A 22829-nucleotide genomic window follows, 5' to 3' on the forward strand; every position below is an offset into this window, starting at 1 on the left:
TTATTTTATACTGAAGACCAATGTGGCGTAACAATACAATAATTATGTTATATAAGGTTTAACATTCAAAATGCCAAAAAACTACCATTTTGTGTCTCCTCAAACCCTTGTAGTTCTAAACCACATACAGGTTTACTTTATACTTATATTTTCAACATAATACATAAATGTGCCCTTTAATTTGGCCTTAGCTGACATCTATGCCCTTCAACTTTGGGTTTGCACAAGTAGATACTTAAACTTGTATAAAGTTGAACAACTAGACACATGCATCCTACATGATGTTCTACGTGTATTATGTCATGTAAGACACATGCGTCTACTTGTTCAACTTTGTACAAGTTTAGGTATCTAATTGTGCACACCCAAAGCTGGAGGACATAGATGCCAGATGGAGCTAAGTTAAAGGGCATGTTTATGTATTATGCCAAAAATATATGTGTAAGGTAAACCTGTGGGAAGTCTATAAATATCCCTTTGTCGACTTTTAGACATTTTTTTGAACATTTTCAAACTCTTCTAAGCTTTCGAGTGGAATTCGAGCAATTGGTATTCGATATCAATCGTAGTGAGTTTATATCCATAATTTGTCTTAACTAAAATTGATTATTAGTATTAATAGATTTAACCATGAAAAATTGTTAGATATTCCAAATCCTCAAAGAACTCAAGAAGGATATTTTCTTAGAATTGATTAACATTAGTATTAATAGCTTTAATCAAGAATATTGGTTAGATTTTCCAAATCCTCAAAGAAGTCAAGAAGGATATTTTCTAAGTTGTTTAAATATTAAACTCCACACCTCTATCAATTCATTCTTTGCCACATATATCTTCCTTTTGTTTAATTGAAGAACCTAATATGCTATTGATGATTTGGTTTAGGAAGATGATAAACGTAGTTAGTGTCATGCCCTGAGTCTATATGTTGGGCATGGCCGACACTCATAATCATTTCTAGTTCAAGAGAATTCTTAGCATCATCTATTGTTAAAATGGAAGACCGAACAATTTATGCGGAAGCTTTATAAAAGTTGAGCATCACAATGATTTAAAATAAAAGCAACTCATCTCAATAACTTTATCTAAAGTTTGAAAAAGTCTGAATAATAATAATAATTGAGTTTGAAATCATCTGAAAACCACGACTCGACTAACTCGTTAAAATTGTCTATGACTAAGACTCACAGCTACTTGATTATTCTACTAACAATGACTAATAATCAAATGAACTGAACTAGTTAAACTGAAGCCCTCCAAAAGCAAGGAGGTCTCACCAACAAGCCGCTGATGGAAAGTGATCTTACTGAAACATTTGTTAATGATCACAAACATCATCATTTAAAGATGCAACGCTAAATGACGCCAGTACATGAAATGTACAGTATGTAAAATAGCTAAATAAACAATTGACTAAACTGAGCTGAATGAGTAACTCTCTAAATATTAGTTGAAATAAAGTCAAACTGAATAGTAAATTATTCAAGTGTACTTTAACAACAAAGCTTTATAACTAAGATATATGCAATAATAGCACGACTGAAAATAATATAATTTTACTTTTTAGGAGAGTTTGTCTAACATACAACCATCACGTGAGCTCATGATGATACAACGTCTTGCCCACATTGTCAGGATCATTTTATACCTTACTAGGGTAAATAATGAACTTAAGTAATGGATTCAATCTCTAAGCTCTTACCAAGGGCTTTTTGAGGAGTCGTCTGAATCAACGACATGATCCTATCCTACGCTGGCGGTGCAGTTATGGGGTTTAGATTATTTGAATCCTTACGCAACTTTGTACTTAATACTATTCTTAAAATAATGCAATAATGTTCAATAACTGTTTGATATCTCATTTAAAGAAAATGTTCACTTTAGAGGAAAACTGATAATCTTTATCTTGAGTTTATACTAAAGAAATTTTATAACTGTAATAAACTTGCTTTAAAAGACTATGTTTTTATGAACAACTGATTGTAACTTCTCGAAATTAAGATATGCATTTTTTAAAGCTAATTATGCTTTTCTTTTTGAAAATATGCACTTGAAGCAATTCATGCTTTCTTGAAACTCTTCTGAAATACTACTTTACGACTTAAAATTTACTTTACTCGTGAAAACAATGCATAAGAAATAGTATGTCAAGGTTTTCAAATAAATCTTAACAAAAAAAAGGATCCATGATATCTTAAGCATGAACAACAATCAAAGATCATTAATAATGTGAAGTACTGAAATCTCTATAATGAAATCAAGAATAAACAATACGAATATGGAGATAATTTTGAACATTTTGAATTTTTGGAGAAAAAGCTCTAGTTTTAATCTTACTAACTGAAATCGTAGATGTAGGGCGTGAGGAAGAATTTGGTTCCTCACTATGGTAACCTTACATACTCCGGAGAACAAGAGTAGGTTTTTTCTTCTTGATTCTTGCTCTAAGCTTGGGGAGAAATATATGAGAGTATTTTGAGGTAATACTATGATATAAACCCCAATTAGATACTGAAGCATTGAGGTCTAAGCTTAGAAAGAAAGGGAAAAACTGAAACAACCCCGACTAAAAATTTATCGAAACATTCCATGAGGGCAAACTACATCTGTGGTTTGATCTACGACCCGTGAATTCCATTCATGAAATTCACGCCAAAATTTGAGTCTCAGAAGTTCATTCCACGATCCCAAATTATGGTTTGATTCACGACCCGTGGTTTAGTTCGAGAAAAATCAGACTAAAAATACTCTCTGAAGTTTATTCCACGACCCCAATCTATAGTCCATGGATTGATCCAAAACCAGTAGATTGGGTCTCTCGAAATCAGGCCGAAAGATTAGTTTTTGAAGTGTGATTTCACAAGCTCAATCTACGGTCACCCATAGTTTGAGTTCGTAGAAATCACGTTTGAAATCTCTACTGGGAGTGTCTCTAGTAAAATAGTCATAACATTTTACTCCGGACTCGGGTTGATGCAATCTTGGTAGCGTTGGAAACAAGACTCATAGATAATTTGGTAGGTCATGGGCCACCTATCTCTTACTATGATGAGATATATGATCATTTGAAATTGACCCTTGCATAAATTCATGCGAAAACTTAGCTGATAGAAAAGCTATGAAAGGGACTTAGTGCTAGAGGTCCCTTATGACCCTAAACCACATATATACGATACACTTCATACACTTAGAAATGGAACTTAAGACACGTGTACAAGTATGAAATCATTTAGTCTAAACTTATATGCTTACGACGAATGATTCAGATCCGTAACGTCTAATTTGTGAAATGTTACAGTTAGTAGTAGCAAAAGAGTATTAATACCAGGGTTGATTGATTGGTGAAAGATACTATTTATAAATATTGGTATCATTAGTGTACCTTAGATATTTGATAAGATGTTTACATGGCGTTGTTAATTGGGATATTGTATCCTGGAGGGGGCAAGTCAAAGAGATATATTGCTGGTTCGGGGTAGATTATGCCGCAGTAGACTTGAATCTCCTTAAAGAGAGCGAGACATCTGCGCATCAAATCTGAATATTTTTTTTATTTTTATTTTTAAACGGTAATTTACTTTAATTTATGGTGTATACACCAATAATTTTAAGGAGACCTCAATTTTTGTTACAATTTGATAAAATGCAGATATCGAGATAGAAGATCTCAACATCATTTTGCTTCTACGTTTGTCGCTAGATCTCTCTAAGAGATGGAGGAGAAGAGATGGACATGTAAAGTATTTTTCTACTTGCTCAGTTCAAGTGGGGAAGAGGTATTTTTTTCTTTTTTACCCTTACCTAATATTCTTCATGAATAAAGTAATACTACTTTTCATGGAAATTCTAGAGATAGTGAGAGTTCATGAGTGAAGAAAATAATTCTCTACGAAAAATGATTTTTTACATCTTTGAGTAATGCTCTAAAAATATAAGTACAAGTGCATATATTTATCTTGAAATAAATCACATGTTATTGTTTGGATATGATTGGATATATATTTATTTCTTTGCTCTAACATGTTATCAATGAAATGATTAAAAAATGTTGAGTAGCCATATTAAAATGAAATATTTGAGTGAGATAAATTTAAATTTGAAATGATAAAGATCATAAAATATGTGATGAAATATTTCTTGACAAATCACATTAGGTAAAAATTGTGAAATACAACTTTGTTGATTGTATGAGTCTTGCAATTTCTTTTGATTCAATTGTGTGAAACTGGTATGACAAATAAAAAAAGAAGTTTGTTAGATTAATAGAGATACGTGACTAAAAACTTGACTTGATATTGCATTTGCAGTAAAAGTACTTAGCAGATACAAGCAAATCAAATGAGCAAACATGGTGCTATTTGTTGAAAATGTGAAAAATAAATTATTTGCTAAATCAACCATGGAGGTTGAAGTAAATTTTTTTTTTTTTTAAGTTTCAACCAGTGAAAAAGTGAATTGATTTTATTTTCTCACACACTTTATTTTGAGAAATATTTTTTTCTAATTTTGATTAATTGTGATAACACTAATATTATTGGTGGAGTGGAAAATCGTTATTATGACGATAAATTCAGACCCATGAGGATAAAACACAATATTGTGAGATCATATTGATTAGTGGTATAGAATTTATATTAATTGTGTCAAAACTTGTGATATTCTTGTAGAAGACCTAACCAAGGTCATGACAAGAAAAAGAGTCTGAAACACATCGAGAGGATGAGATTGAAGCTCATAAATTTCGATTCATATATGAGGAAACCTAACCTCTGGACTAGAGATCCTATGACCAGGTTCAATGAAAAAATGAATCATATGATGACTTGTTGTGAAATGCATTTATCCTCTCTTTATGATGTAAGTTTTATCTTGCAATGATTTGTGGAGGTTGAATTTAAGAACTTAATGAAAATTTGTACCTCGTATGGGTGAGCTGTCGTAATTATAGGAGCACTCTTTACAGATTTCACATATGTGAGTGTGGAAGTTGGCCGCTTCCTATGAGAATTGGGCTTATTCTCAAAAATACTTATGAAAATCGGAATAACACAAGGCTATAATGTGCTGGCTAAAAAGACTTATGTCAACACCTTGATTATTGTGTGTAAGTAGTGATACTTTATTTCCCTTAAGCAGTCATTGTTCAAATTTGAGACCCTACAGACTTTAGAGTAAATGTTACTTTTATACTAAGTGAAGGTTCAATTCATAGCACACCTTCATTATGCTTAATAGGCTCCCTTCGATTATATTGGTAAAATTTTCTTATTTTAATATTAAAATGAGTGGGAAAATGTTGGAGTAAAAGTGTATTAACATTTTAATATTAAAGTCTAATCTTAAAATGCATTATTTTAGTGGATATAAATTGATAAGAACGTGGTCAGTTATTCTTGAGGTAGATTATGTAACCACTAAGTCATGTTCTACCTCATTATACCTTGTAATTCATGTAACCTCTAGGTCATTTATTTAGGCAATTTACTACCTCATAATCTTTTTATTTATTGCAATAAAGAATTCCTCACATATAATTAGTGATTGCCTTCCATTGCATTGTGTACAAGAATATATATAGAAGTGGATGAGAAGTATTATATTTTTAGTGTAGTGAAAAAGAGAGTTGAGACAAAGAAATCATATATATATATATAAAAGAGAACCTTAGACCCGCCTACCTGGCACCACCACAAACCAGAATTTCCTTTTAATTTATTTACTTACAAAATTAGCCTTCCCTTTCATGAAAAGTTGTGACTTTTATGAAAAGTTGCGACTTTAATGAAGAGTTGTGACTTTTATGAAAAGTTGCGACTTTAATGAAGAGTTGTGACTTTTATGAAGAGTTGTGACTTTTATGAAAAGTTGCGACTTTAATGAAGAGTTGCGACTTTTATCAAAAGTTATGACTTTTATGAAAAATTACGACTTTTATGAAAGGTTGTGACATTTCCGAAGGGTTGCAATTTTTCCAAATAGTTGTAACCTTTCTGATAAGACACAATAAACAGTTGTTCACACTACCTTTTGTTGTCTATAAATAGAGGGATTTCCTCTCATTTTAACACAACGAAAATTCTGAACCTCCTCCTCTTCTTCTTCTTCCCAATTAAATATTTGTATACTTTGCTCATGTTGAGTGGGTCACTGACACTATTGCTTATGTTATAGATCCTGGTATGTATTTTTACAATCATTAATTTATAATTTATGCTTATGTTATTAAGGCTAAATGATAATATGTAATAATTTTTATTTTCCTTTACATTATTAATGTTTGTTACTACGTAATCTTATATGTAAGACAATATAGTGTTTTAGTTTTAATGTCTGATAGGTTTTAAGTATTATTTTATAAATTCCATGATATTAAATTCCCGCGCGAAGCGCGGGTAATTTTACTAGTTATATATATATATATAGAGAGAGAGAGTAATTTTATATTGAAGGTAGGTGTTCTAATGGTGGAGCTTTTGGACTCTTCAACTAATTTGGAGTTGTTTGAGTTATATGACGTTGTTGGGTTGTTGTATCCTAGAGGGAACAAGTCAAAAGATATACTATCGGATCGATGTAGATTAATTCACAATGAACTTGAATCCCCTTAAATAGAGAGATATTTGTGCCTCAACCTAAGTACTTTTTTATTCATTTTTGTCATTTTATTTTTCAACTTTTATTTATGGTATATACACCAACAATTTTAAGTAGACCTCAATTTTTGTAACAGTTTCAAAAAGTATGGATATCAAGATAGAAAATCTCAACATCATTCGGCTTCAATGTCGCTAGATCTCTTTGAGAGACGGACGAGAAAAGATGGACATGTATATTATTTTTCTACTTGCTCAATTCAAGCGGAAAAAAACTTAATTTTTTTTTACCTAATAGTACTATTTTTCATGAAAAAAATTATATTGGAATTCTAAAGATAATGGAAGTTCATGAATGAAGATTTTTTTTTAATTATTACAAATGAATTTTTACATCTTTGAGTAATGCTCTAAAAAGAGAAGTACGTGGATATATTTATCTTCGAATAATTCACTTGTTATTTTTTTCATATGATTTGATATATTTTTGGATCTAACATGTTGTCAAAGAAATGATAAAATAAAAAAGCTGAGTACCCATATTGACATGAAATATTTAGGTGAGATAAATCTCATTCTTGAAATGAAAAATATCATAAAATATGTGATGTTTTTATATTTTGACACATTATCTCGAAAAAATTGTGAAATACAACTTTGTTGATTGTATGAGTTTTGCAACTTTTTTTAAATTCAATTGTGTAAAAATAGTGTGACAAATAAAAAAGAAGTTTGTTAGCGTAATAGAGATATTTGACTGAAAACTTGACTTGATATTGCGCTTGCAGTAAAAATACTTAGCATGTACAAACAAATGAGATGAGAAAATTTGATATTATTTGTTGAAAATGAGAAAAAATAAATTATTATTTTCTAAGTCTATCATGAAGGTTGAAGTAAAATTATTTTTTAGCTTCAACTAGTGAAAAAGTGAATTGATTTATCAATTGTGTCAAAACTTGTGATAATCTTGTAGATGAACTAATTAATTAAGGTCTTGGCAAAAAAAAAAAGGGGGTCTGAAGTACATCGAGGGGGATGCGATTGATGTTCATAAATTTTGAGCCATATATGAGGAAACTGTCACGACCCAGACTGTTGTGATTGACATCCACACTAACCCTCCGATGGGAGAACCATTACTACAACCCAGACTAAACAACTTAACCAAAAACTATGCATTTAAAGATACGGAAGTAGGTTTAATGACAATAAAAATGGAGTCCCCATAAACTCCAAAGGTTTAAACAATTAACTAACCAAACTAATGCGGAAATTCAACCCCTAGAACATGAAAGTCATTGTACCAAAACTCTACTAACGACAAGTCTAAGAACAAGGGTACAACCCCGAAACTAAACAAAACACCTTAAACAAATAGTCTAAGTCCGAAAAGGGTGGACTTAAGCAAGAAAGATCCATGGCATCCTGAAAGAACTGGCTTACCCTTGAATCCGGTCACACTCAATAGTCACCTAGCTGAGGTCTATCAATAGCCGCCTGAAGATGTATGTACTCAACAAATAACAAGCAAGTGCAGTATCAGTACACAACCACAGTGTACTGGTAGGATCACACTGCTATCCCAATAAGTGAAACACATGCAAGTAACCACAATCATTATAAAACATGTATATATACCGAACATATACAATATTAGTCAACTATTACGAAAAACGACTAGTTTCACGATTCTCACATATCACAGTTATATCAATTTAGAGCAACATACCATCTTCCAATATCAATCATCATTAGATATGAACGAAATCATCACAAGTAGATACACAACACAATTCAATGGTCCTTTCATGGAACCCACACCCACACTGTTAGTGTACCGGTTCATGGTACCCGATCCAATGTTTATACCAGAACGTGGCAACCGATCCCATAATTATGTCGGACTGTGGCAACCAATCCCATATTTATGCCGGTACGTGGCAACTGATCCAAGTTAGTGTGTCGGAACGTAACACCCGATCCATTCAACAAACCACAATCACAATCACAATCACAATCATAATGTATATTCTCACATTCATACAACAAAAGGTGATTCATGGTGTACAATTATTCAATTATCATCACATACGATTAGGGTGATCAATAATGCAACATTCACATACATACATTTATTATAATGAGCAATTACAAACATATATCATACCAACATGAAATCACAACCATCATCTACCTCGAATCCAAGCTTGAATACCCCAAGACACTTGAATCTTCCCTTTCCAAATTTTTCCGCTTGTTCTAGGTCTACAAACAATTAATATACGCAAGGATCAACAATCAAAGGTCTAATTATCCAGATTATAACAAACCCAATAACCCTAGACCAACCCAAGATACTAATACCCAGATTAGGACCTTTTCCACCATAATTTCCAGATCAAAACCTTCCCCCATTGATAATCACCCATGAATTTACATTATACGAATTGAAAAATAGATTCAAAGAGTTAAAACCTTACCTATAGCCTCAAGAATGGTGGAAAACTGTCAAGAAAGCACCTGGGGTCATCTCCTAGCTCTCAAAGTCGAAACTTGCAGAATAAAATGATTTTGGGGTTTATTTCCGACTTAAATCGTGATTGTCCCGCTATGGCGGCCCCCAGCCCGCCACAACGGCTTGCACAGAAATAGAATGTCTAATTAAGAGCTCCAAACCCCCATTTCACAACACACCTTCATCCCACAACACTCAGAAAATACCCGTTCATGCTAAGATCAATTTCGAGAGTTCTACTCACCCGAATTCAATTCCGTAAAGTCATACGAGTTCCTTAACGTCTTAGTTATCCACTCATGCAATTAATTTCATTATTACACTTCTCATTCTTTACCAGATTTCCCTATACTCGCATACTCCGATTTCGTCCAAATCTGGACTAGGCTATGAAATTTCAAGTTACTAATCAAAAGTTTTTCTGGTCCAATTATTTTCCATTGTCTTTTCCCTAACGACAGAATCGGGTCGTTACAATAGATACCAATTTACCCATCTGTAACATCTCGCAAATTGAAATAACTAGGAAGGAGTTAATAATTGGAAATAGTCATCTTTGGAAAGAATGAAAATCTGGAAATTTTGATAAGTCAGAATAAGTTGAGTTTTGGTCAAATTAAAACGGCCATAACTCCTAGATCAGAATGAGTTAGGTGTACTTCCAGATATGGTAGGAAATATCTTAGAATAATATTTCCAACGCCGCCGAGTTTGCGCGATTCCGAGTTCTTATGAGTGAGATATCCCCTTTGGAAGTTGGGCTGTTTGAATAAGGAAAGTCTAATCCAAATTTTGGAAGGGTATTCTAATATTTTCCTTAACAATTGTTTTAATTCATTTTTAGGAGTTTAATTGGGGTAAAGTCAGATTTTAGTCACTTTAGAAAAGTTGAAGTTCACGCTAGGGCTTGGAGAAAAGAGCAAAAAGGAGAAAGAAGAAGAGAAATCAAAAATCGTCAAGAACGTTCGAGTTTAGCTTGTGGATTTCGTCAAGGGGTGATCCCTACAAGGTATGTAAGATCACATAGCGATGGGTTAGTTCACCCACGCACCAATCACGATTCAATTCAGCAAAGTTGATTAGATTAGAAAGTAAATCCCTTGAATTCTTGATGAAGTTTGTTTGAATCCTTGTGGGTTGTGTTGTTGGAGTTTTCTTAAGATTGATTCATGTTTTTAGTTGTGTTTTCGAGTAGAATCTGATGTATATTGAGGGTATAAATGATTTTAAGTGTTTCGGGAATGAACCAATTGAATTTAGAGGGTTTAGAGATGAAAAATGGAGAAGAAAAGTCGTCAAACACCTGGGAAAATGGGTGGGGCGTCGCGCCAACCAGCGCACCCCAAAAGGCTATTTGAAGTTTCACACTTGGGGTGCCGTGCCGCACCAGCCAGCACGCCCCAGAACTATCTCTGATTTTCACCCTCTGGCTCCCCGCGCCTCTCAGAGCGCTAGGGACGCCAGTTCTTCCCATTTCTTCCCTAACTTTCCGTACTAGTTACTTAGCAATGTACCTATGTTTTCTAGTTGATTCCAACAATCTTAGGTACATCTAAACATCATGAAATCATCCATAAACATGAGATCATGAACCTTGAATCCATAATTCAATTCAAGGAAAGTTAAGAGTCAAGTCTAGAAGTTAAGAAGCAAGTCAAAGAGAAGTTTATAAAGTTTTCAAAAGTCTTTCACAAACGTTTTAACTTCCTTTTAAGACTTAAAGTTCAAGTTGAGTAAAGAGTAAATAGTAAAGATTGTAGTTCATTTATTCAAAGAAGTATATGGGGACTATGTATTCCCAAAGAGTTTAAAAATGTTTTCACATTTGAGCAAGAAAAGGAACATCAATTCCAAGAGAGCTTTTAAGCTAAGTTTTGAGTAATTATCTCAAACCAAAGAAAGAAGTTTGTTTTAAAAACATATGAGCTAAGTATATTTTGGGAGTAGTATTGAGCACCGGTATGTGGAATTTCACTAGTGGGTTCCTTTCACCCATTAGGTCCCTAGTTTTCAGGCAGTTTCTTGGTTCATTTATTATGACTAGACCTAGGGTTTCTTGAATGTTAGAATTGTTAGGTTCTTAGTTGTTAGAATTATCCAAATCAGATTAGTACGTTAATATTCAGTTTAATGCATGAATTCCAGAAACCTAGCTATGTATTTCTCTAGTTCTTGAATTACACATGCTAGGTCAGATATTTCCGTTATTCAGTTATACATGCGTCAGTTATTAATGCATTAATATTAGTTTAATTATTGGATTCTCAGTTTGCATGTTCAGTTTGAGCTATCCAGTAACTTATAGAAATTCAGTCATAATGTGTTAACCACTTAATCTTTTGGGAGTAGCATAATACCGAGTTGCACTAGGGTTCAGCGTGCCCATATAGTCCTAGAACTACGAGCCACGTAGGTGTAAGTCCCTTCTGTGGGCAATATCAGTTAGTGATCATGTCAGCATGCCTCTATACCTTTGGCATGGCATATTGGGTCCTCTCGATAAAGAGTATACACCGGACTCCACATTTAGCTCATGTGGTTTTATTGTCGGTTATTAGTAGCTCTCACAGTTCAGTCAGATTCTATTGCATTGACCATTTATCAGTATATCCAGTATTCAGTTTTAACATGTTATAAATTAGTCACTGCATTCAGTATCTATATCATGTTCAGATTATATCATTGTTTATTTGCTTTGTTCAATTATATGTTATTTCAGTTCTATTTTATCCTGCATGCTTAGTACCTTTCAAGTACTGACGCATACTCTGCGCTACATTTTCTCGTGATGTAGGTTCAGGTTCTCAGCATCCAGATCATGCTTAGATCGGTTCCCGATCTCCAGTTCAGCTGAATCAGTGATGAGTCCTCATTCTCCGAGGACAATAGTCATGAGTTTTCTTCCAGTATTTTTAGTCATTTAGTTTCAATTTTGCTAGACATAGTTGGGGCCTGTCCTAACATTTCTAGCCAGTTAGAGGCTATTTTCAGAAATAGTTAGCTTCAGCTTAGTATAGAGTTAATATCTTCTTTATATTAAACTCATCAGTTTTCATATGTCTCAGTTATAGTATATGGGTATTCCCCATCTTTTCATTTTATTTATGATTTAGCTTCCGCATCAGTTTATTATCTTTAGTATGATCATGATCATGCCAGCAAGGTTAGCTTGGGATTACTTGTGGTCCTAGGTCCCGTGTCCGCGTCTCGGGGGTAGTCTCGAGGCGTGACATTGGCGGAGGAGCAAACCACCTTTATACGATCACTAGTCGCCAAGAGCAAGAGAACTCTCCAAATTTTGTAACTGGTATGATCAAAGTCTTTACTATTGATGTTTATGCTTTGCTAAACCTAGGAGCAAGTTTATCTTTTGTAACCTCTTATGTTGCAAATAGTTTTGATTTTCTTCCTTAGAAACTCAGTGAACCCTTTTGTGTTTCAACACCTATTAGGGAGTCTATTCTAGCTGAGCGAGTATATCGTGATTGTGTCATTTCAATAAATAACAAAGACACCATGGCTGATTTTATTGAGTTAAACATGGTAGATTTTGATGTCATTCTAGATATGGATTGACTTCATGCCTTTTATGCCTCCATTGATTGTAGAACTCGAGTCGTTAGGATCAAATTCCTAATGAGTCAGTCTTAGAGTGGAAAAGTAGTTCAGCAGTGCCTAAGGGTCGTTTCATTTCGTACCTTAAGGCATGAAAGTTAGTTTCCAAGGGGTGTGTCTATCACTTAGTCCGAGTTAATGACTCTAGTATTGAGACACCTTCTATTCAGTCAATTGCAGTAGTAAAAGAGTTTCCAGAAGTCTTTCCAAATGACTTACCCGGAGTCCCTCCTGAGAGAGAAATAAACTTTGATATAGACATTATTCCAGATACTCGTCCTATATTTATTCGGCCATATAGAATGGCACTAGTAGAGTTGAAAGAGCTTAAAGAGCAGTTAAAAGATCTCCTAGATAAGGGCTTTATTCGACCAAGTGTGTCACCTTGGGGCGCACCGGTCTTATTTGTGAGGAAGAAAGATGATTCCCTTAGGATGTGTATAGATTACTGTCAGTTGAACAAGGTTACCATCAAGAACAAGTAACCTCTTCCAAGAATTGATGATCTTTTCGATCAACTTCAAGGTGCAACTTTTTTCTCTAAGATAGATCTCAGATCAGGCTACCATCAGTTGAAAGTAAGAGAATGTGATATTCCCAAGATAGCATTCAGGACCCGTTATGGTCATTATGAGTTCCTAGTTATGTCTTTTGGTTTGACCAATGCGCCTGCATCATTCATGGACCTTATGAATAGAGTATTCAAACCTTATTTAAATATATTTGTTATCGTCTTCATTGATGGCATATTAATCTATTCGAGGAATGAAGGAGATCATGTTCGCCATCTCAGAATAATTCTCCAGACTTTCAAAGATAGAGAGTTGTATGTCAAGTTCTCTAAGTGCAAGTTTTGGCTTGAGTCTATGGCATTCTTAAGCCACATTGTGTATGGAGAGGGAATTAAAGTTGATAATAAAAAAATAGAAGCAGTGCAGAATTGGCCTAGACCCACATCTCCAACTGACATTAGGAGTTTCTTGGGTCTGGCCGGCTATTGTAGAAGGTTCGTAGAGGGGCTATCATCCATTTCATCCCCTTTGACGAAGTTAACTCAGAAAACAGTGAAGTTTCAAGGGTCTGAAGCTTGTGAGAAAAGATTTTATGAATTGAAAAAAAGGTTGACTACTGCCCAATTTTGACCTTACCAGAAGGTACGCAAGGTTTTGTTGTGTATTGTGATGCGTCTACAGTTGGTTTGGGTTGTGCATTAATGCAAAATGGCAAGGTTATAGCTTATGCTCCAGACATTTGAAAATTTATGAGAAGAATTACCCGACCCATGACTTAGAGTTGGCTGCTGTAGTATTTGCTTTGAAGATATGACGTCATTATTTATATGGTGTTCATGTTAATGTATTCACTGATCACAGGAGTCTTCAATATGTGTTCACTCAAAAAGAGGTTAATCTTAGATAAATGAGGTGGTTAGAATTACTCAAGGATTATGACATGGGTATTCTTTATCACCTAGGTAAGGCTAATGTTGTTGTTGATGCTTTAAGCAAGTTGTCTATGAGTAGTACCACCCATGCTGAGGAAGAAAAGAGAGAGTTAGCGAAAGATGTGCATAGACTTGCATGCTTGGGAGTCTGACTAATGGATTCCACAAAAGGAAGGGTAGTGGTGATGAATAGGGCTAAATCATCATTAGTTTCAGAAATAAAAGAGAAGTAGGACCAAGATCTCATTTTGCTTAAATTAAAGGCAAATGTTCATAAGCAGAAAGTTATGGCTTTTGAACAAGGGGGGGATGGTGTATTGATGTATCAAGGAAGATTGTGTGTACTAAGGGTGGATGAACTCTAAGATGGGATCATGGAGGAAGCTCATCGCTCCAGATATTCCATTCATCCAGGTTCCACAAAGATGTATCGCGATTTGAGGGAGGTCTATTGGTGGAGTAGCATAAAGAAGGGCATTGCAGAGCTTGTTGCTAAGTGTTCGAATCGCCAATAAGTTAAAGTAGAATATGAAAGGCCCGGTGATTTGGCTCAGAATATAGAACATTCAGAATTGAAGTGGGTGATGATTAATATGGATCTCACCACAGGTTTACCAAGGTCTCGCATGCAGCATGATTCTATTTGGGTGATTGTCGACAGAATGACAAAATCAACACACTTTTTATTAGTAAAGACTACACATTCAGCAGAAGATTATGCTAAGTTGTATCTTCAAGAGGTGGTAAGACTTAATGGGGTTCTGGTCTCCATTATTTCAGACAGAGGTGCGCAATTTACTGCATAGTTTTGGAAGTCATTCCAAAAAGGCTTGGGTTCAAAGGTGAACTTAAGTACCACATTTCATCCTCAGACTAATGGGCAAGCAGAGCGCACTATTCAGACCTTAGAGGATATTTTGAGGGCATGCATGATCAATTTCAAAGGTAATTGGGATGATTACTTACCTCTCATCGAGTTTGCTTACAACAATAGTTACCACTCTAGCATCCAAATGGCTCCTTATGAAGCTCTTTATGGTAGAAGATGCAGAACTCCTATTGGATAGTTTGAAGTTGGTAAAGCTGGGTTGATAGGACCTGATTTATTTTATCAAGCTATGGAGGAGGTGAAAGTGATTCAAGAGATGTTGAAAATGTCGCATAGTCGTCAGAAATCCTAAAGTGATGTTAGGAAGAAGGAGTTAGAGTTTGAAGTAGATGATTGGGTGTATTTGAAAGTTTCACCCATGAGAGGTGTTATGAGATTTGGTAAGAAGGGGAAGCTTAGTCCCAGGTATATTGGCCCTTACAGAATAGCCAAAAGGGTAGGTAATGTAGCTTAAAAGTTGGAGTTACCACTAGACTTAGCAGCAGTTCATCCAGTGTTTCACATCTCCATGTTGGGCGATCCTTCATTGATCATACCAACCGAAGATATTGGGATCAATGATAGCTTGTCTTATGAGGAGATTCCTGTTCTGATTTTAGATCACCAAGTTCGCAAGTTGAGAACAAAAGAAATAGCATCAATCAAAGTCCTTTGGAGGAACCAATTTGTTGAGGAAGCTACTTGGGAAGCTGAGGAGGATATGAAGTAGAGATATCCACATCTCTTCGAACCCGGAGAAGTTCTGAATTAAGGTACTTATACTTTTCTTGGATTTTTATTTGTAAATTAGCATGTGGAAATTGCATTGCTTGATTGGGTGTTTGAGCTGAATAGTGCATGTTACACCCTTAGCATAGTAAGAGTAATCTCATTCTAGGATGAATGTTCCCAAGGGGGAGATATTGTAACACTCCCAAATTGAAATAACTAAGAAGGAGTTAATAATTAGAAATAGTCATTTTTGGAAAGAATGAAAATCTTGAAATTTAAGTTAGAATAAGTTGATTTTTGGTCAACTTCAAACGGCCATAACTCCTAGCTCAGGATGATTTAGGTGTACTTCCAGATATGGTAGGAAATATCTTGGAATAATATTTCCAATGCCGCCGAGTTTGCGCGATTCTGAGTTCGTATGACTGAGATATCCCCTTTGGAAGTTGGGCTGTTTAAATAAGGAAAGTCTAATCCGGATTTTGGAGGGGTATTTTAGTCTTTTCCTTACCAATTGTTTTAATTCGTTTTTATGAGTTTAATTGGGGTAAAGTCATATTTTAGTCAGTTTATAAAAGTTGAAGTTCAGGCTAGGGCTTGGAGAAAAGACAAAAAAGGAGAAAGGAGAAGAGAAATTAAGAATCGTCAAGAACGTTCGAGTTTAGCTTGTGGATTTCGTCAAGGGGTGATCCCTACGAGGTATATGAGATCACATAGCGATGGGTTAGTTCACCCACACGCCAATCATGATTCAATTCAGCAAAGTTTATTAGATTCGAAAGTAAATCCCTTGCGCCCCGCGCCTCTCAGAGTGCCAGGGACACCCGTTCATCCTATTTCTTCCCCAACTTTTCGTACTAGTTACTTAGCAATGTACCTATGTTTTCTAGTTGATTCCAACACTCTTAGGTACATCTAAACATCATGAAATCATCCATAAATATGAGATCATGAACCATGAATCCATAATTCAATTCAAGGAAAGTTAAGAGTCAAGTCTAGAAGTTAAGAAGCAAGTCAAAGTGAAGTTTATAAAGTTTTCAAAAGTCTTTCACAAACATTTTAACTTTGTTTTAAAACTTAAAGTTCAAGTTGAGTAAAGAGTAAAGAGTAAAGAGTAAAGATTGAAGTTCATTTCTTCAAAAAAGTATATGAGGACTATGTATTCCCAAAGAGTTTAAAAATGTTTCCACATTTGAGTAAGAAAGGGAACATCGATTCCAAGAGAGCTTTTAAGTTAAGTTTTGAGTAATTATCTCAAACCAAAGAAAGAAGTTTATTTTAAAAACATATGAGCTAAGTATATTTTGGGAGTAGTATTGAGCACCGATATGGGGATGCGAGTTCATATTAACTCAAGTCTCCATAAACCAAGTAGCCATCATGGGTAGTAAATGATCATACTTTTTAGATGATTCCTTAAGTTGCTTTTTAGCATAGACTAGTGGATCCACTTAGTTAAGTGTTCCATATGACGGCAAAGTATAGGACAATTTGAAGTAGATGATTGGGTGTATTTGAAAGTTTCACAGAATGACAAAATGAGCACACTTTTTGTCGGTAAAGACTACCCATTCAACAGAAGATTATGCTAAGTTTTATCTCCAAGAGGTGGTAAGACTTCATGGGGTTCCGGTCTCCATTATTTTAGACAGAGGTGCGCAATTTACTGCACAGTTTTGGAAGTCATTCCAAAAAGGCTTGGGTTCAAAGGCGAACTTAAGTACCGCATTTCATCCTCAGACTGATGGGCAAGCAGAGCACACAATTCAGACCTTAGAGAATATATTGGGGGCATGCATGATCGATTTCAAAGGTAATTGGGATGATCACCAAACTGTCATCGAAATTTGCTTACAATAATAGTTACCACTCTAGCATCCAAATTGCTCCTTATGAAGCTCTTTATGGGAGAAGATCCAGATCTCCTGTTGGATGGTTTGAAGTTGGTGAAGCTGGGTTGAAGGCCCTGATTTAGTTAATCAAGCTATGGAGAAGGTGAAAGTGATTCAAGAGAGGTTGAAAATGGCGCAGAGTCGTCAGAAATCCTACATTGATTTTAGGAGGAGGGAGTTAGAGTTTGAAGTAGATGATTGGGTGTATTTGAAAGTTTCACCCATGAAAGGTGTTATGAGATTTGGTAAGAAGGGGAAGCTTAGTCCCCGGTATATTGGCCCTTACCGAATAGTGAGAAAAAGGTAGGTAATGTAGCTTATGAGTTGGAGCTACCACAAGAGTTAGCAACGATTCATCCGATATTTCACATCTCCATGTTGAAGAAATGCATGGGCGATCCTTCATTGATCATACCAACCGAAGATATTGGGATCAAGTATAGCCTGTCTTATGAGGAGATTTTTGTTCAGATTTTAGATCGCCAAGTTCGCAAGTTGAGAACAAAAGAGGTAGCATAAGTCAAAGTCCTTTGGAGGAACCAATTTGTGAAGAAGATGAGGATATGAAGAAGAGATATCCACATCTCTTCCAATCCGGAGAAGTTCCAAATTAAGGTAATAATATTTTTCTTGGCTTTTTATTTATAAATTAGCATATTGTAATTACATTGCTTGATTGGGTGTTTGAGCTGAATGTTGCATGTTACACCCTTAGCATAGTAAGAGTAATCTCATTCGAGGACGAATGTTCCGAAGGGGGATATATTGTAACATCTCACAAATTGAAATAACTAGGAAGGAGTTAATAATTGGAAATAGTCATTTTTGGAAAGAATGAAAATCTGGAAATTTTGATAAGTCAGAATAAGTTGAGTTTTGGTCAACTTCAAATGGCCATAACTCCTATCTCATGATGATTTAGGTGTACTTATAGATATGGTAGGAAATCTCTTGGAAAAATCTTTCCAACGCCTCCAAGTTTGCGCGATTCCGAGTTCGTATGAGTGAGATATCCCATTTGGAAGTTGGGTTGTTTGAATACAAAAAGTCTAAGCCGAATTTTGGAAGGGTATTTTAGTCTTTTCCTTACCAATTGTTTTAATTCGTTTTTAGGAGTTTAATTAGGGTAAATTCAGATTTTAGTCACTTTAGAAAAGTTGAAGTTAACGCTAGGGCTTGGAGAAAAGACAAAAGAGGAGAAAAGAGGAGAAATCAAGAATCGTCAAGAACGATCGAGTTTTAGCTTGTGGATTTCGTCAAGGGGTGATCCCTACGAGGTATGTGAGATCACATAGTGATGGGTTAGTTCACCCACGCACCAATCATGATTCAATTCAACAAAGTTTATTAGATTCGAAAGTAAATCCCTTGAATTCTTGATGAAGTTCGTTTGAATCCTTGTGGGTTGTGTTGTTGGAGTTTTCTTGAGATTGATTCATGTTTTTAGTTGTGTTTACAAGTATAATATGATGTACGTTGAAGGTATAAATGATTCTAAGTGTTTGGGAAAATAACCAATTGAGTTTAGAAGGTGTAGTGATGAAAAACGAAGAAGAAAAGTCGTCAAACACCTAGGAAGGGGGGGGGGGGGGTCGTGTCAGCTAGCTCTCCCGAAAAGGCTCTCTGAAGTTTCACCCTTGAGAAGCCGTGCCAGCCAGCACGCCCCAGAACTCTCTCTGATTTTCACTCTGTGGTGCCCCGCGCCTCTCAGAGCGCCAGAGACGCTAGTTCTTCCCATTTCTTCCCCAACTATCAGTAATAGTTACTTAGCAATGCACCTATGTTTTCTAGTTGATTCCAACACTCTTACGTACATCTAACCATTATGAAATCATCCATAAACATGATATCATGAACCTTGAATCCATAATTCAATTCAAGGAAAGTTAAGAGTCAAGTCTAGAAGTTAAGAAGCAAGTCAAAGATAAGTTTATAAAGTTTTCAAAATTCTTTCACAAACGTTTTATCTTTGTTTTAAAACTTAAAGTTCAAGTTGAGTAAAGAGTAAAAAGTAAAGATTGAAGTTCATTTCTTCAAAGAAGTATATGGGGACTATGTATTCCTAAAGAGTTTTAAAATGTTTTCACATTTGAGCAAGAATGGGAACATCGATTCCAAGAGAGCTTTTAAGCTAAGTTTTGAGTAATTATCTCAAACAAAAGAAAGAAGTTTGTTTTAAAAACATATGAGCTAAGTATATTTTAGGAGTAGTATTGAGCACGGATACTCGTCCAGATATAGACATTCTTCCAGATACTCATCCTATATCTATTCCGCAATATAGAATAGCACCAGCAGAGTTGAAAGAGCTTAAAGAGCAGTTAAAAGATATCGTAGATAAGGGTTTTATTTGACAAAGTGTCTCACCTTAGAGCGCGCCGGTCTTATTTGTGAGAAAAAAGATGGTTCCCTTAGCATGTTTATAGATTACCGTCAGTTGAACAAGGTTACCATCAAGAACAAGTATCCTCTTCCAAGAATTGATGATCTTTTCAATCAAATTCAGGGTGCTACTTGTTTCTCTAAGATAGATCTCAGATCAGGCTACCATCAGTTGAAAGTAAGAGAATGTGATATTCCCAAGATAGCATTCAGGACCCGTTATGGTCATTATGAGTTTCTAGTTATGTCATTTGGTTTGACCAATGCACCTACAACATTCATGGACCTTATGAATAGAGGATTCAAACCTTATTTAGCTACGTTTGTTATCGTATTCATTGATGACATACTGATCTATTCGAGGAATGAATGAGATCATGCTAGATATCTCAGAGTAGTTCTCTAGACTTTAAAAGATAGAGAGTTGTATGCCAAGTTCTCTAAGTGCAAGTTTTAGCTTGAGTCTGTGGCATTCTTAAGCCACATTGTGTTTGGAGAGGGAATTAAAATTGATACTCAGAAAATAGAAGCAGTGCAGAATTGGCCTAGACCCACATCTCCAACTGACATTAGGAGTTTCTTGCATTTGGCTAGCTATTATAGAAGGTTCGTAGAGGGGTTATCATCCATTTCATCCCCTTTGACCAAGTTAACTCAGAAAACAGTGAAGTTTCAATGGACTAAAGCTTGTGAGAAAAGCATTTAGGAATTGAAAAAGATGTTGACTACTGCCCCAGTTTTGACCTTACCAGAAGGTACACAAGGTTTTGTTATGTACTGTGATGCGTCTAGAGTTGGTTTGGGTTGTGTGTTAATGCAAAACGGCAAGGTTATAACTTATGCCTCCAGACATTTGAAAGTTCATGAGAAGAATTACCTGACCCATGACTTAGAGTTGGTTGTTGTAGTAATTGCTTTGAAGATATGATGTCATTATTTATATGGTGTTCATGTTAATGTATTCACTGATCACAAAAGTCTTCAATATGTGTTCACTCAGAAAGAGGTTAATCTTAGACAAAGGAGGTGGTTAGAATTACTCAAGGATTATGACATGGGTATTCTTTATCACCTAGGTAAGGCTAATGTTGTTCTTGATGTTTTAAGCAGGTTGTCTATGGGTAGTACCACCCATGTTGAGGAAAAAAAAGAGTTAGCGAAAGATGTGCATAGACTTGCATGCTTGGGAGTCCGACTAATGGATTCCACAGAAGGAGGGGTAGTGGTGATGAATGGGAATGAATCATCATTAGTGTCAAAAGTAAAAGAGAAGCAGGACCAAGATCTGATTTTGCTTGAATTAAAGGAAAATGTTTATAAGCAGAAAGTTATGGCTTTTGAACAAGGAGGAGATGGTGTATTGAGGTATCAAGGCAGATTGTGTGTTCCAAAGATGGATGAACTCCAAGAGAGGATCATGGAGGAAGCTCATAGTTCCAAATATTCCATTCATCCGGGTCCCACAAAGATGTATCGCTATTTGAGAGAGATTTGTTGGTGGAGTAGCATGAAGAATGGCATCGTAGAGTTTGTTGCTAAGTGTCCGAATTACCATCATGTTAAATTAGAATATCAAAGGCGGGGTTTGGCTCAAAATATAGAACTTTCGGAATGGAAATGGGAGATTATTAATATAGATTTCATCACAGGTTTACCAAGGTCTCGCAGGCAACATGATTCTATTTGGGTGATTGTCGACAGAATGACAAAATCAACACACTTTTTACTGGTAAAGACTACCCATTCAGCAGAAGATTATGCTAAGTTGTATCTTCAAGAGGTGGTAAGACTTCATGGGGTTCCAGTCTCCATTATTTCAGACAGAGGTGCGCAATTTACTGCACAGTTTTGGAAGTCATTCCAAAAAGGCTTGGGTTCAAAGGTGAACTTAAGTACCGCATTTCATCCTCAGACTGATGGGCAAGCAGAGCGCACTATTCAGACCTTAGAGGATATTTTGAGGGTGTGCGTGATTGATTTCAAAGGTAATTGGCATGATCACCTACCTCTCATCGAGTTTGCTTACAATAATAGTTACCACTCTAGCATCCAAATGGCTCCTTATGAAGCTCTTTATGGGAGAAGATGTAGATCTCCTATTGGATGGTTCGAAGTTGGTAAAGTTGGGTTGATAGGACATGATTTAGTTCATCAAGCTATGGAGGAGGTGAAAGTGCTTCAAGAGAGGTAGAAAACGGCGCAGAATCGTCAGAAATCCTACAGTGATGTTAGGAGGAGGGAGTTAGAGTTTGAGGTAGATGATTGGGTGTATTTGAAAGTTTTACCCATGAAAGGTGTTATGAGATTTGGTAAGAAGGGGAAGCTTAGTCCCATGTATAATGGCCCTTACAGAATAGCGAAAAGGGTAGGTAATGTAGCTTAAGAGTTGGAGCTACCACAAGAGTTAGCAGTGGTTAATCCGGTGTTTCACATCTCCATGTTGAAGAAATACATCGGCGATCCTTCATTGATCATACCAACTAATGATATTGGGAGCAAGGATAGCTTGTCTTATGAGGAGATTCTTGTTCAGATTTTAGATCACCAAGTTCGCAAGTTGAGAACAAAAGAAATAGCATCAATCAAAGTCCTTTGGAGGAACCAATTTGTTGAGGAAGCTACTTGGGAAGCTGAGGTGGATATGAAGAAGAGATATCCACATCTCTTCGAATCCGGAGAAGTTCCGAATTAAGGTGCTTATACTTTTCTTGAATTTTTATTTGTAAGTTAGCATATTGTAATTGCATTGCTTGATTGGGTGTTTGAGCTGAATGTTTCATGT

Source organism: Solanum verrucosum, unplaced genomic scaffold (genome assembly GCF_900185275.1).
Source record: "Solanum verrucosum unplaced genomic scaffold, falcon-dt-bn FXZP01000182.1, whole genome shotgun sequence".
Classification (NCBI taxonomy): domain Eukaryota; kingdom Viridiplantae; phylum Streptophyta; class Magnoliopsida; order Solanales; family Solanaceae; genus Solanum; species Solanum verrucosum.